Genomic DNA, 12,826 nt, shown 5'->3' with positions numbered 1-12,826 from the left:
GCAGTAGGTACTGGGAGATGAAGAAGCTTGCACAGGATAGAGTATCATGGAGAGCTGCATCAAATCAGTCTCAGGACTGAAGCCCACAACAACAACAACAATGTACAGAATTATTCAGACAGGACAAGATCATGTTGGAAGATTCCAATTACATTTTGTTTCAGTTAATTTCCAAATTAATGAAATATTGAAGTCCATGCTGAAAGAAAATACGCAGAAACACAAAAATGGTTCAAATGGCTCTGAGCACTATGGGACTTAACAGCTAAGGTCATCAGTCCCCTAGAACTTAGAACTACTTAAACCTAACTAACCTAAGGACATCATACATATCCATGCCCGAGGCAGGATTGGAACCTACGACCGTAGCGGTCTCGTGGTTCCAGACCGGCGCGCCTAGAACCGCACGGCCACACCGGCCGGCAGCAGAAACACATTTCTCAAAATTCTTCATATCGCATTTTGTTATTTACCTCAACCAAGTAGTCCAAATCAGGTAGATATTTGATTGAAAAGAGGTGTTTTGAATGACAACAAATCTAAAAATCAATAAATCTTACCAAATTATCGACATGTCATAGAAAAATTTTTGAACTTCAGTAAACATGAACGAGACACTAAAATTTCAGTTCGCTGCCAATAGAAAAAAAAACACGAATAAAGAAAAAAAAATGATTTCGTGCTTGCACGTCTGTACACTGCACAGATAAGCGCACCGGGAGGTAATACTGGAATATCAAACGGGATCCGCTCATACGAACACACTTAATCACTGCGAAGCACTGCAAACTCACTCTGCTTGTACGCCGCCTTGGTACATCGCCGCGTCATGCAACGACTCAGCGAACTGCCGATAACTGGCCCGCACCTGCTGTTGTCAGTTGATGGGGTTGATGTCCGCTCACGCACCCGCACTTAATCACTGCTATGCGCCGCGAATTTACTCTCCTCGCACGACGTCCCGGTACAGCGCTGCGCTGAGCAGCCACGCTACCAGCTGCCGATAGCTGGCCCACACCTGCCGCTGTAAGCTGAAGGGGATTATGTCCACGCTCGATGGAGAAGTCCCGCCGGTTGCTGAATTCTCCCCCTCCCGCCGGCTCCCTCAGTCGCTGCCTAAGTCTCGCCAACGCCTAGGCTACTCCCCGCTACGCCGCTCTCCAGTTATTAGACGACCACAATATTATTGCGCCTAGCGGTGTGAACGCTTCGGTTGGCTTATCGTGAGTCAACGCCAGTCGGAGTTGACAGTATTTGCACAACTGACCTGAAAGCACTGACAGTCGAGGCAATTTCCTTAGCCATCGCTGTACTTGTTTACTGTAACCTTGCGCGAGTTTCCGATAACGACCAAGTGCAACAATATCGTGGTTGAGTGGTAAATGCAGAACCTCGGCCCACCATCTCTCGACATGCAAGAAAGCATTACACCGCGTGAGCCACAGCTTCTCGTAAATTCTCTACGGCCGCTCATACCTGCCACACTACCCAACAAGCGTTGCAACAGCTGGGCCCATTCTTTCTATCTTTTAAACCACTGCGCTTTAAACGCAACAACATAAGCGGCTGCATAACAGAATCTCCCCAAACCAACTATAATTAGCAAAAAACATAAGTGTACAAATCTAACACTTCTTTACCATTGTTCATTACGTCAGTCACGATGAACACATAGCTAAAAAGAAGCGTATACAATTCTACCACATATTACTTACACTCGTTATTCCTGACAGCCACCTTTTATATTGTAATTCGACCTCACTTTGGCAGCATCATTTTCTTTAGTTTTTCCCAATGACTAAATGGCTATTGTACTGACTGCGAGCCCTCCCTACTAATCCTATTTTCAGCAATTTTTTCAGTCATTTTTCTACTGCTTCTTTCCCGGCCTGTGTAAGAAGATAAGTGTTGTGTACATAGTTCCGCGTAGTCAGTGCGTACACAACTTTCTCACTAGAGCGCGCCCCGCTAAGCACAACAGCGCAGGCGCAGCGCTCGTCCGTCTCCGCACTACGAGATGGCGCTGTCTTAGAGACGGACCAAATTCTACTTCCGCCGATGTAGCCAATGAGATTGCTGCTAACGTAGAACGTTTTCTCCTCGCGGATCACAATCGCGCAGTGATACATGAACGCGCGAGGTATTATAACGAGTGTGCAGACCCCCGATTAGCATCTCCGGCGGTAATCCGGAAGGATACCGCCCTTCGATTGGCCTTTCGGTTCTAATCGAAGTGTTAGGTATATTGCAGGTGCCAGCTAGCAGCCAGCAGCAAGCAGCCTGCAGCCAGCAGCCTGCAGCCAGCGTCCAGCAGCGGTCACAGCCAGCGTCCAGCAGCCAGCAGCATCCAGCAGCCAGCAGCGTCCAGCAGTAGCAGCAGCAATAGCATCCCCACCGGCTGGCCAGCCAGGTCGCCTCCCCTGCCAGCAGCAGCAGAGTGGGGCTTCGGCCCCAGTCTCCGTCATAGTTTCTCCGTCCCTTTTACTCTGTGTTTCTCGTCACCTTGTCCGTCCCTCGTTTCCTTCTTTGTCCTGTTCTATGTTTTTCCCCTTCTCGTAATGTCGACACCCACCACCACCCCTACTGCCACCACCACTGCCATCATATACACATCCCTCTCCGCCGCCACCACCACTATCACGTGGTGTGCCGCGTCACTCCCCCATCAGTCCATCCCCCCGCTCCTCACTCTCCCATCTCCCTCACTATTTGTCGCCCCATCCCTGGCTCCTCCCTCCCACGCCTCCTCTGATCCCTTCCCTCCACTCCCACCCTTTGCTCCTTCCGTTTCTGCAGCCCCCGCTAGGGTGGTCGCCCGGCGGGCTACAGCCCACGCTCAACTCTCCCCTTCGCCTTCATCATCATCGTTTTCACTGTCGCCTTCGCCATCGCCCTCACCATCTCCGGCGCCGACTCGAGCACCAGGACCTGCCACTCACCACCATATTCCAGTTGCTCCCATCCCTCACACCTCCTCCACCGTCGTCAAGCGCCCCAGTGGCACCCCTGCCTCTTCTATTTCCAAAAAGGCTCCACCTTGTCCCCCTTTCCCAGCCCATGAGGCCATGGATGTCTCCCCACCTGTCCCTGCCCCCTCCTCCTCCTCCACCACCCCTCCTCCTACCGCTACCTCCTCTCCTGGCCTGATCCCTCCCTTCTTGAGGCCCAGAACCTCACCCTCTTCCTTCGCCAGAATTTTCCTGGTGCCCCCATCTCCCTCCTCACTCCTCGCCGTGATTCGGTGCTCATCTCCTCCCCCAGCCCTACCCTCCACACAGATCTCCTTTCCCACATCCCTGTCACCCGCTTTGGCCCTAATGCCTCCCTTACCCCTGCTCCTTCCCCGCCTCCCACCCACCAACCCCAACCCCCGGCCGGCCGCGGAGGTCTAGCAGTTCTAGGCGCACAGTCGGGAACCGCGCGACTGCTACTGTCGCAGGTTCGAATCCTGCCTCGGTCATGGATGTGCGTGATGTCCTTAGGTTAGTTAGGTTTAAGTAGTGTAAGTAGGCTGTTTATGTTTTCTCTATGTAAGTAGGCTGTTTATGTTTTCTCTATGTAAGTAGGCTGTTTATGTTTTCTCTATGTAAATAGTCTGTTTAGGTTTTTTATTGGTAACGCCACCTCTGTATGAAAATCACTGGCTGTGCTGTGTGCAGTCTGTGGCTGCTTTGCATTGTTGTAATACTCGCCATTGTAGTGTTAGGCAGCTGGATGTGAACAGCGCGTAGCGTTGCGCAGTTGGAGGTGAGCCGCCAGCAGTGGTGGATGTGGGGAGAGAGGTGGCGGAGGTTTGTAATTTGCCATGAACTGATATATATATTATGACTTGTGATGATATTAAGGTAAATACATTGTTTGTTCTCTATTAATATCTTTCATTTGCTAACTATCCCTATCAGTAGTTAGTGCCTTCCATAGTTTGAATCTTTTATTTAGCTGGCAGTAGTGGCGCTCGCTGTATTGCAGTAGCTTGAGCAGCGAAGATTTTTGTGAGGTAAGTGATTTGTGAAAGGTATTGTTTAATGTTAGTCAGGGCCATTCTTTTGTAGAGAATTTTGAAAGTCAGATTGCGTTGCGCTAACAAAATATTGTGTGTCAGTTTAAGCACAGTCATGTACAATTGTCCAAAGGGGACGTTTCATATGTCGACCCTTAGCCCAGGATACCTCACTGGAATCTTCTGATTTTTCTTGTAGTTTTTGTAATTAGTGTAGATTTTGTTTATAGCTAGCGCGTAATTATAGAGAGAATTTCCTTTGTAGTTGCAGTCTTTCATTGTTGTATAGTAAAACAGTTGTGGCATGCATGTAGATTTGCACTAAGTATTTCGCAGCTGCGCTTGCAATTAACTAGATATTATTTTCAGTGCTATGTCAATGTGTTCTCTTATTTTTGATCTTCAAATTGTGTTTTTCTGTGTTATCGTGTGAAATATTGTGACAATTATGGCGTGTGAAAAACGTAATACTAGGCTCCAAAGTAAACTGAGAAATGACAGTGAAGACGAAGGCAGTGTGTTAGCGCCGCAGAGTAATGAATTAACTAATGTTCAAAGTAGTAATTTGGTAACTGTGCACAGGGAAATGGAGCGGGCGTCAAACAATGGCGTGGACAGTGAAACAATTAGTGAAGAGGGAAGCATTATCGATCGATCGGTCGGCAACAGCTCGCCTCAGGAATCCGAAATGACAGGACACAATTTTGCAAATACTGTAGATTCAGGTTTTGCGTCCTCACCGTTTTCTCAAATGAGTCAAGACACATTTTCCGCTTGTCAAAATGTGAATGTTGCCGGTGCAAATTCACTGCCGAAAAGCACTGAGGAACATGTTTCAGACACCAGTGCATTGTTATTACAGTTAATGCAACAAATGGGACAAAAGCTTGAAAAGTTAGACACAATGGAACAAAATCTTCCAAAGTTAGACACAATGGAACAACAACAGAGACAAACACAGCAACAGTTAGACGCAATGGGACAAAATCTTCAAAAGTTAGACACTACACTTGAACAAACACGTGAAGATTTAACCACTGAGTTACATAACATCGAATCGAAATGTCAAAAGGTCTGTAATGACGTAAAAACTCAAATTTGTGAGCATTTTCAACCTATTTTTTCGCGGCATGAAAATGCATTACGGAATCACGAAGCAGCCATAAAAGAACTGCAAACTATTGTTCATGAAAATCATGAGACCTTGCAAGCTAAATTTGACTCAGTTGCATCTACCGATTCGGTTACGCAACTTGCAAAAACTCAGGAAAACTTAAAGGACACAGTAGATACTCTGAAACTTGGTTCAGAAAAACACACTGAGGAAATAAGTACACTATCGGATAAAGTAGCCGAACTTTCAGATCAGTTCACTAACTTATCTACAAAGGTAGATGATGATCTGAATGACACAAGACCTGTAGCCTTCACTGACACAGAAGAGTATGAACAAATTAGAAAATTCAAACAGAATCAAAATCAAATCAATACACAGTACGAAAGAGAAATCCGAGAAGTACAAGATCAGCTGACACAGGTAATACAAGAATTACGTATTTCAGAGGATACTCGCGCCCCAATACGGGAAGAGGGACTTAGAAATACGGAAAAGACGCAAAATAATAACACAGGGCATTTCGGAAGTTATGAAAGAAATTGGCAATGTGCACCGAATTTTGAGATGGAACGGCCGACACGACCTAACAATGACCGATATGCGACTCGCCAACATGATGATTTTGACTATAAGCTGTTCATTACTACACGTAAATTCAAAACATTTAAAAATTCTGGCAACGACATTCATCCACAAGCATGGCTCCATCAATTCTCTCATTGTTTTCCTCCCAACTGGTCATTAGAGCACAGATTAGAATTTATGTGTGGCTACTTAGAGAATGAACCAGCTGTAAGAATGCGATCGGTCATTCACGATTGTCACAGTGAAGGAGAATTTTATCATGCCTTCCTCTCAGCATATTGGTCTCAAGCCACACAAGACCGCGTAAAACATGGCATCATAATGATGAAACATTTCGAACAATCTGAATTCTCCAGTCTTGTGAAATATTTTGAAGACATGTTGCACAAGAATCAATATCTTTCAAACCCATACAGCCCCTCAGAACTCATCCGCATTTGCTTACTCAAATTACCTGAACATTTACGACATATTATTTTAGCAGGACGTTGCAAAGATGACATTGAAGCATTTCAGGGACTCTTACAAGAATTAGAAACTGACACTGACAATCGCGGAAAGCGGAAACAGGAACATAACAATTACAGGTCATATCCGTCGCAATTCCGCGATGAAAGAAATAATAAGTGGACACGACAAGGCTATTCTTACAACGCAAATCGTGAACAAAACAGACACCACCCATATGACAACCACTGGCAGAGTAATAATAGTTACAGAGAAAGATCGCATTCCGGTAGTAATGAATATGACAGAGACAATCATAGAAATAGACAATATGACAACCAGAACTATTATTATCAAGGGAGACAGAATAACTTCAGACGCAACAGTTCAGCGTGCAGTTACGACTCAGGGAGAAATTCTCCACCACATGACCGACAAACAAGAAACTATGTAAACTACCGACAAAACGACAGACGTGAATTTCATCAGAACTGGCGGGATTCTAACAGAGCTGGGCCCTCTCGGCAAGTCGAATTCGTAGAAGTTAGGTCTCCTAATCCCAATAACAACGCGCGCCAACAAAGAGACAGACAATGACTCGCGCCGCAGGCACCCACGTGCGCCGGCTGGCTCAGAGAAAAATAACATAGACGCTAACCTTGTAAAAAAATTCCAGTATTCTTTACTGACGTATACTGCATGGTAATTGCGTTCAAGCTGAAATTCTGAGTACTAGGAAGAGTAAAGGTTTACACCACATTTCACATGTAAAACCATTTATTGAGAGATAATCTGCTTTTTAACTTCGTCTTTGCCATAAAACTTTTCACTTCACATTTCTAGTATGCTTTGTCAGACTTAAGAAACTGTTAACATGCAACAATGTTTGAAGTTAAATATCCAGTCTAGAACCTAGGGAACATTTTTAAACAAAAATTACGAATGCATTGTTATAGTGAACAGACGACACAGTGCTGTATTTGTACATTCTTGCTTGTTAGTTGCACGACTACGTAATGACTATCAGGCTTACATACTTAGGACACATACTGGTACTGCTAATAAGATTTTAATGCAACATTTTGGTTTACTTGAAAATACATTATGGATTCAAGGTGCTTTCTGAGAGATACCAGGTGATACAGTGGTTAGTTTATGTGACAGCTACACGATTTTTATCACGACGCTACTAATAAGTGACAATTTACAATGTTGCTTTTGCAGTGTTTCTGTTTTATATCTGCACAGTTTTCTGAATTCTTCTGGAAAGAAAAACATGTTTTAGTAGTAACTTTTGTGGTATAGCAACAATGAGACAGCCTTTTTCGTGGCACAACAATACGTTACTGTACAGTACTTTCTTCATCACGCCAATAAGCATAATAACTAAGATATCTATAGGCAAAGCATTTCACTTTTGTTTATCATGAGGTAAGTACATTGACTTCTGCAGAACTTAGCTTTCGGAGGACGATAACTACGACACTTTCACAGAGATTATCTTACAGCAAGACGCACATTTAGCGCTACAGGACACGCATTTGAGTGATTAATTTTGTACTCAAAACATTTATTTTTAAAGATATTTGAAGTACAATGATACAAAGGTTTTCATTGATACATTTCATTTCATTGCTGTAATCTGTAACACCTGAGGGTATAATTACATTAATCCTCAGGGGGGTACACGCTTACTTTGTGTACCATGTGTGTGGCAACCACAAGGAACCCTAGCTAATATGGTATTTTGCTTATACAACTTTACACATCGGTACCATATTTCTCTAACACACAAATTACACAGCTATCTGATCATTTAACTGAGAGATAAACATTTTTTACTACATCAGTGACACATGTTTACGCAATACACAGTTGGGTAACTTCATACTTATGAAACTGTATTTTGTCTGTATTTAGTGAACTGTTCATATTTTTTTTGGAACCATTGTGATACTATGAGAGCTTTGAATGACGTATTTCGTATGGGGTCATGATTTTTAAAGTACGTTTGAGGCAGATGACACTTTTGACATGAGCAGAGAATTTTTTAATTCTTGGAGGAAGTTACGACGATTTTGAGATTTGACTGAAGTTTTATGATGTTATTATTACGACGACGATGTGTATTATGTTGTTGAGGAATGTTTATTATGCTACGTATTTCTCACGATGAAATATTGAAGAAGTGTCGACGAATATGTATATGTATAATGAGGTAAGGAATAATGAGTAGTGTTTAGGGACTCTGATTTATGAAAAGGATGTTGGAAACCAAGAATCGTACTTTAAGAGTTATGAAATGTGTGACTGTATCACAATGCTGACCAATATTTTTTTTGGACACTTATATTTATAGGATTTTCTTTCTACAGATTTGCAACGCTAATTCTTGACCTGTGAAATATTTTTATATGAGACTGCCACTGTAGCGGAAACTGTTGCCGTAAATATTTCCGTAAGAAAATTAAGTGACCACCTGCACGTAATGCGTCGTGGGCACCCAGCTGTGTCAGACGCCTGGAGAAAAAGCCATTAGCACGTGCCTTTCAGAGCACAGGAAAAAAAAAAAGGAAGGGCATTATCCTGGCCATTGTCATTCCTTTAGAGAAAGCATCGCAAATCCGACACGCTGATTACTTGGAAACATATCGTACTTTCTGATATTTACTGAAATGCCTACACACCTGACTATGACTACTGTCTTTCTAGATGAGAGATTTTTTTACTACTTATGAAATGCCACATGACTATTGAACGATGTTCTTACGCTTTGCTTTGTACATAGTTGCTTATTTCATTTGATATCTAGTTTCTAGCTGCACTGCAGCATTGGTTAAAATAAAATTTATAGATGTACTAATATAAATATTTTCTGTCTACAGATCGAGTAAATAATAATTTTTTTCAAAAAAAATGAGGGAGCACAAAATGACATTTACCTTCACAGGAACTGCATTCATAATTTTCTTTTCAAGTAATTGGTAACTTTTTGGTAGAATAACTTCTTGTGGTGCACCACTTTAATTACTTAGACATTAAGATGTGATTATACACTTCCCTTATCTGCATTGTTGTTTTTACTGTAATATCTTTTCTGCTTGAGCTATGTCATGTTTAGATATAAGTTATTTCTGCTGCTATTTGCCAGGCATAATGCTACTAAATTTCACTTTGTATTACTCTGTTAAGCTAGTTTTACTATTGATTTATTTTTATTTTTGCTGCTCATTGCATTATATCAGTTGTAATTTATGCTGCTTGCTTTGCCTTTTGTATTTTTTACCATTGCTGTTTGTGTTACTTATTTTGTGCTGCTGCATTGCCTCGTCCCTTAGTTTAGCATCTGAGCTCAGTAGATTTAAGTTAGCTTAAGAGGGGGTAGCCTCTAAGAGAATGAGTTGCGATGAATTGGAAGAAATGCATTGAGAAAACAGGTTAAGGTAGGATTTTCTTGGAAATAAATGTTGAGGTAAGAAATGTGTGAACATATAAACACAGAAAGCATGCTTAGATAGAATTTTTTTGGTGGAAACAAAGGATGAAATAAGAGGAAAGATATATGAAGTTTTGGGTTGGACTGCAGTACCAAATGTTACACTGAAAACGAACCCTGTCCTTTCCTATTGGTGTTATCCCACTATGTGTTTGTGTACCCTTGTGTATTTGTTTTCTTCCTGTCTCTGTGTAGTTTCATAGAATTTTTTCTTCTTTTAATATTAAGCTACATTCACTATGATGAGGAATACTGTTATCCTCGAATATAATTGGCATTAATAATATGTTATTTACCTTGTAAATATGCTTAGACATTATTTATTCTGGTTTGTTGCTCACATGTGAAGGTGATGTTTCAAAAGTTCTTGTGATCTTTACGTATTTACTTATGTCATAATTCCTGTAACACTGATGTATATGTCTATTTCTATTCTTTGTAAAGCCTGTACTACAAATGTTATCTGTATTATTATGTTCTTTAATGATGTATTTTGTACCTTTGTAATTGTATTTTCATGTTGTAAATTTATAAAATTGTAATTGACACCAGTTCATCTTATTATTAACTTGTAAGTTACATTTCACTGCACACGTTTCTGTTGGTCATAGTATATGGACAATATGTGAGAAGTAGGGACTGTTAGTGTTTGCACGTGTGTTAATAATTCAGCAAGGGACTGGATAACAGCATTGCTGGTTCTAAGGACAATTCCAAAAACTTTGTGAGTGCACAAGTGGTGGTTTATGGACTTGCTATATTCTCCGCAAGACTCTTCGATGGTGAATGTGCACCTGCACAATCGCAACAGATGGCTGCTGGCCATCTCTACAAGGACTACAGTGGGTCTGCATCTTTGATGGCCCACCAATACCGTAATCTCTACAAGGACTACAGTGGGTCTGCACCTCTGGTGGCCCACCAATACCACAATCTCTACCAGGACTCCAGTGGGTCTGCTCTGTGATGACCTACCTACCAATATTCTTCAAAACTTCGAATGACTCTGCTGTGGGTTTGCTCCATTGTGGCCCATTACCTGTCAGCATGTCAAGAGTCAGCACTGTCTTTCCATTGGAAGGACAACACTACTTCTTCAAGACTGCATGGAAATCCACTACTTCTGTGTGCATTGTCTTTTACTGCTCAGACTTTGAGAAAAGAAACGGCAGTTTCACTGTGATGAACAATGTGGACTGTCTTTATGGACTGTGAGAAATTTTTAGCTTTTGACCAACAATGTATCAATAAGTGTGTGCATTTTATATCTTTGTTACTGTAATTGTGAAAAATTTTTGTCAAATCTGTATTGGCCAGTGCCCAACACCATTTGTAAAAATTTTTGTGGGGAGCATGGGGGCTATGTAAGTAGGCTGTTTATGTTTTCTCTATGTAAGTAGGCTGTTTATGTTTTCTCTATGTAAGTAGGCTGTTTATGTTTTCTCTATGTAAGTAGGCTGTTTAGGTTTTTTATTGGTAACGCCACCTCTGTATGAAAATCACTGGCTGTGCTGTGTGCAGTCTGTGGCTGCTTTGCATTGTTGTAATACTCGCCATTGTAGTGTTAGGCAGCTGGATGTGAACAGCGCGTAGCGTTGCGCAGTTGGAGGTGAGCCGCCAGCAGTGGTGGATGTGGGGAGAGAGGTGACGGAGGTTTGTAATTTGTCATGAACTGATATATATATTATGACTTGTGATGATATTAAGGTAAATACATTGTTTGTTCTCTATTAATGTCTTTCATTTGCTAACTATCCCTATCAGTAGTTAGTGCCTTCCATAGTTTGAATCTTTTATTTAGCTGGCAGTAGTGGCGCTCGCTGTATTGCAGTAGCTTGAGCAGCGAAGATTTTTGTGAGGTAAGTGATTTGTGAAAGGTATAGTTTAATGTTAGTCAGGGCCATTCTTTTGTAGAGAATTTTGAAAGTCAGATTGCGTTGCGCTAACAAAATATTGTGTGTCAGTTTAAGCACAGTCCTGTACAATTGTTCAAAGGGGACGTTTCAGTAGTTCTAAGTTCTAGGGGACTGATGACCACAGATGTTAAGTCCCATAGTGCTCAGAGCCATTCGAACCAACCCAACCCCCGCGTCGCCCGCCGACCCTCACCACCGTGATCACTCGGCTTAGTCCGGTGATCATGGAGGAGGAGGTGTTGGTGGAGCTCAAGTCGCATCCCCATCTGGAGCTGCGTGCGGTTTGCCACATCCATAACTCAGCCGGCCCCACCCGCCTTATGCGGGTCTTTTCCGAACACGCCCCCTCCATCGACCGTCTCCTGAAGGAGGGTGCCCTTTGCTTTCACCAACGCTACCAAGTTGACCCTTCCCGTTCCTCTCCTCAATCCCTCCACTGCCAAAGGTGCTTGCGGAATATTGCACACCCGACATCTGAGTGCCACGAGGCCCCCACCTGCCCACACTGTAGGCAAGCCCACTTTTTATGGCAGTGCCCCAATCTCCAGTCCCCCCCCCTCCTGTAATACCTGTAACCTCCCTCATCCTACTTACTCCCAGAAATGTAAGGCCCAATCCCCTCCTACCACTCCTGAACTCACCATTCCTGTCTGCCCTCTGGACGCCCCCACTCCTCCTGGCAATTCCCTTCGCCCACCCCCTACCGCTGAGGACATCATCAGATTCCTCACCATTGTTCTTCAGAATGTTCATCCTTTTCAGCGCCCCCACACCCTCCAACAGATATCCCTCGCTGCCCGTTCCGTTTTCCAACTAAAAATGTACACCACCTATTCCAACAACCAGGCCCATTTCACCTTCTCCCGTCTTGACACCCTCGTCTAAATCCCTGTCATGGCACTGTATCCTTTTCAACAATATCTGCTCCCTTCCCGCCAACAAGAACCTCTTCCTGCATACACTTGCCACCCACTGCGTGGATGCCTTCCTCCTCAATGAAACCTTCCTCCAACCCCACCACACCATCCACACTTCGCCGTACCTCCTTCACCGCTCCGATAATCCCCTCCCGATTGCGCATGGCGGAGTTGCCACTGGTCACCACCGTAGATCCCAGTTCGGCTCCAACCTCTCCTTCCCGACCCCACCGAACACCTGATCCTTAGTCTCTTCTTCCCCAGCCTTACTGTTACCTGTGCCACCATCTATGTCCGCCCTAACGCCCCTATTCCCTTCGACGTCCTCTCCCACACTGACCGTACCTT

Source organism: Schistocerca serialis, chromosome 3, assembly GCF_023864345.2.
Source record: "Schistocerca serialis cubense isolate TAMUIC-IGC-003099 chromosome 3, iqSchSeri2.2, whole genome shotgun sequence".
In the NCBI taxonomy this organism is placed as follows: Eukaryota; Metazoa; Arthropoda; class Insecta; order Orthoptera; family Acrididae; genus Schistocerca; species Schistocerca serialis.
This window is presented reverse-complemented; position numbering follows the sequence as displayed.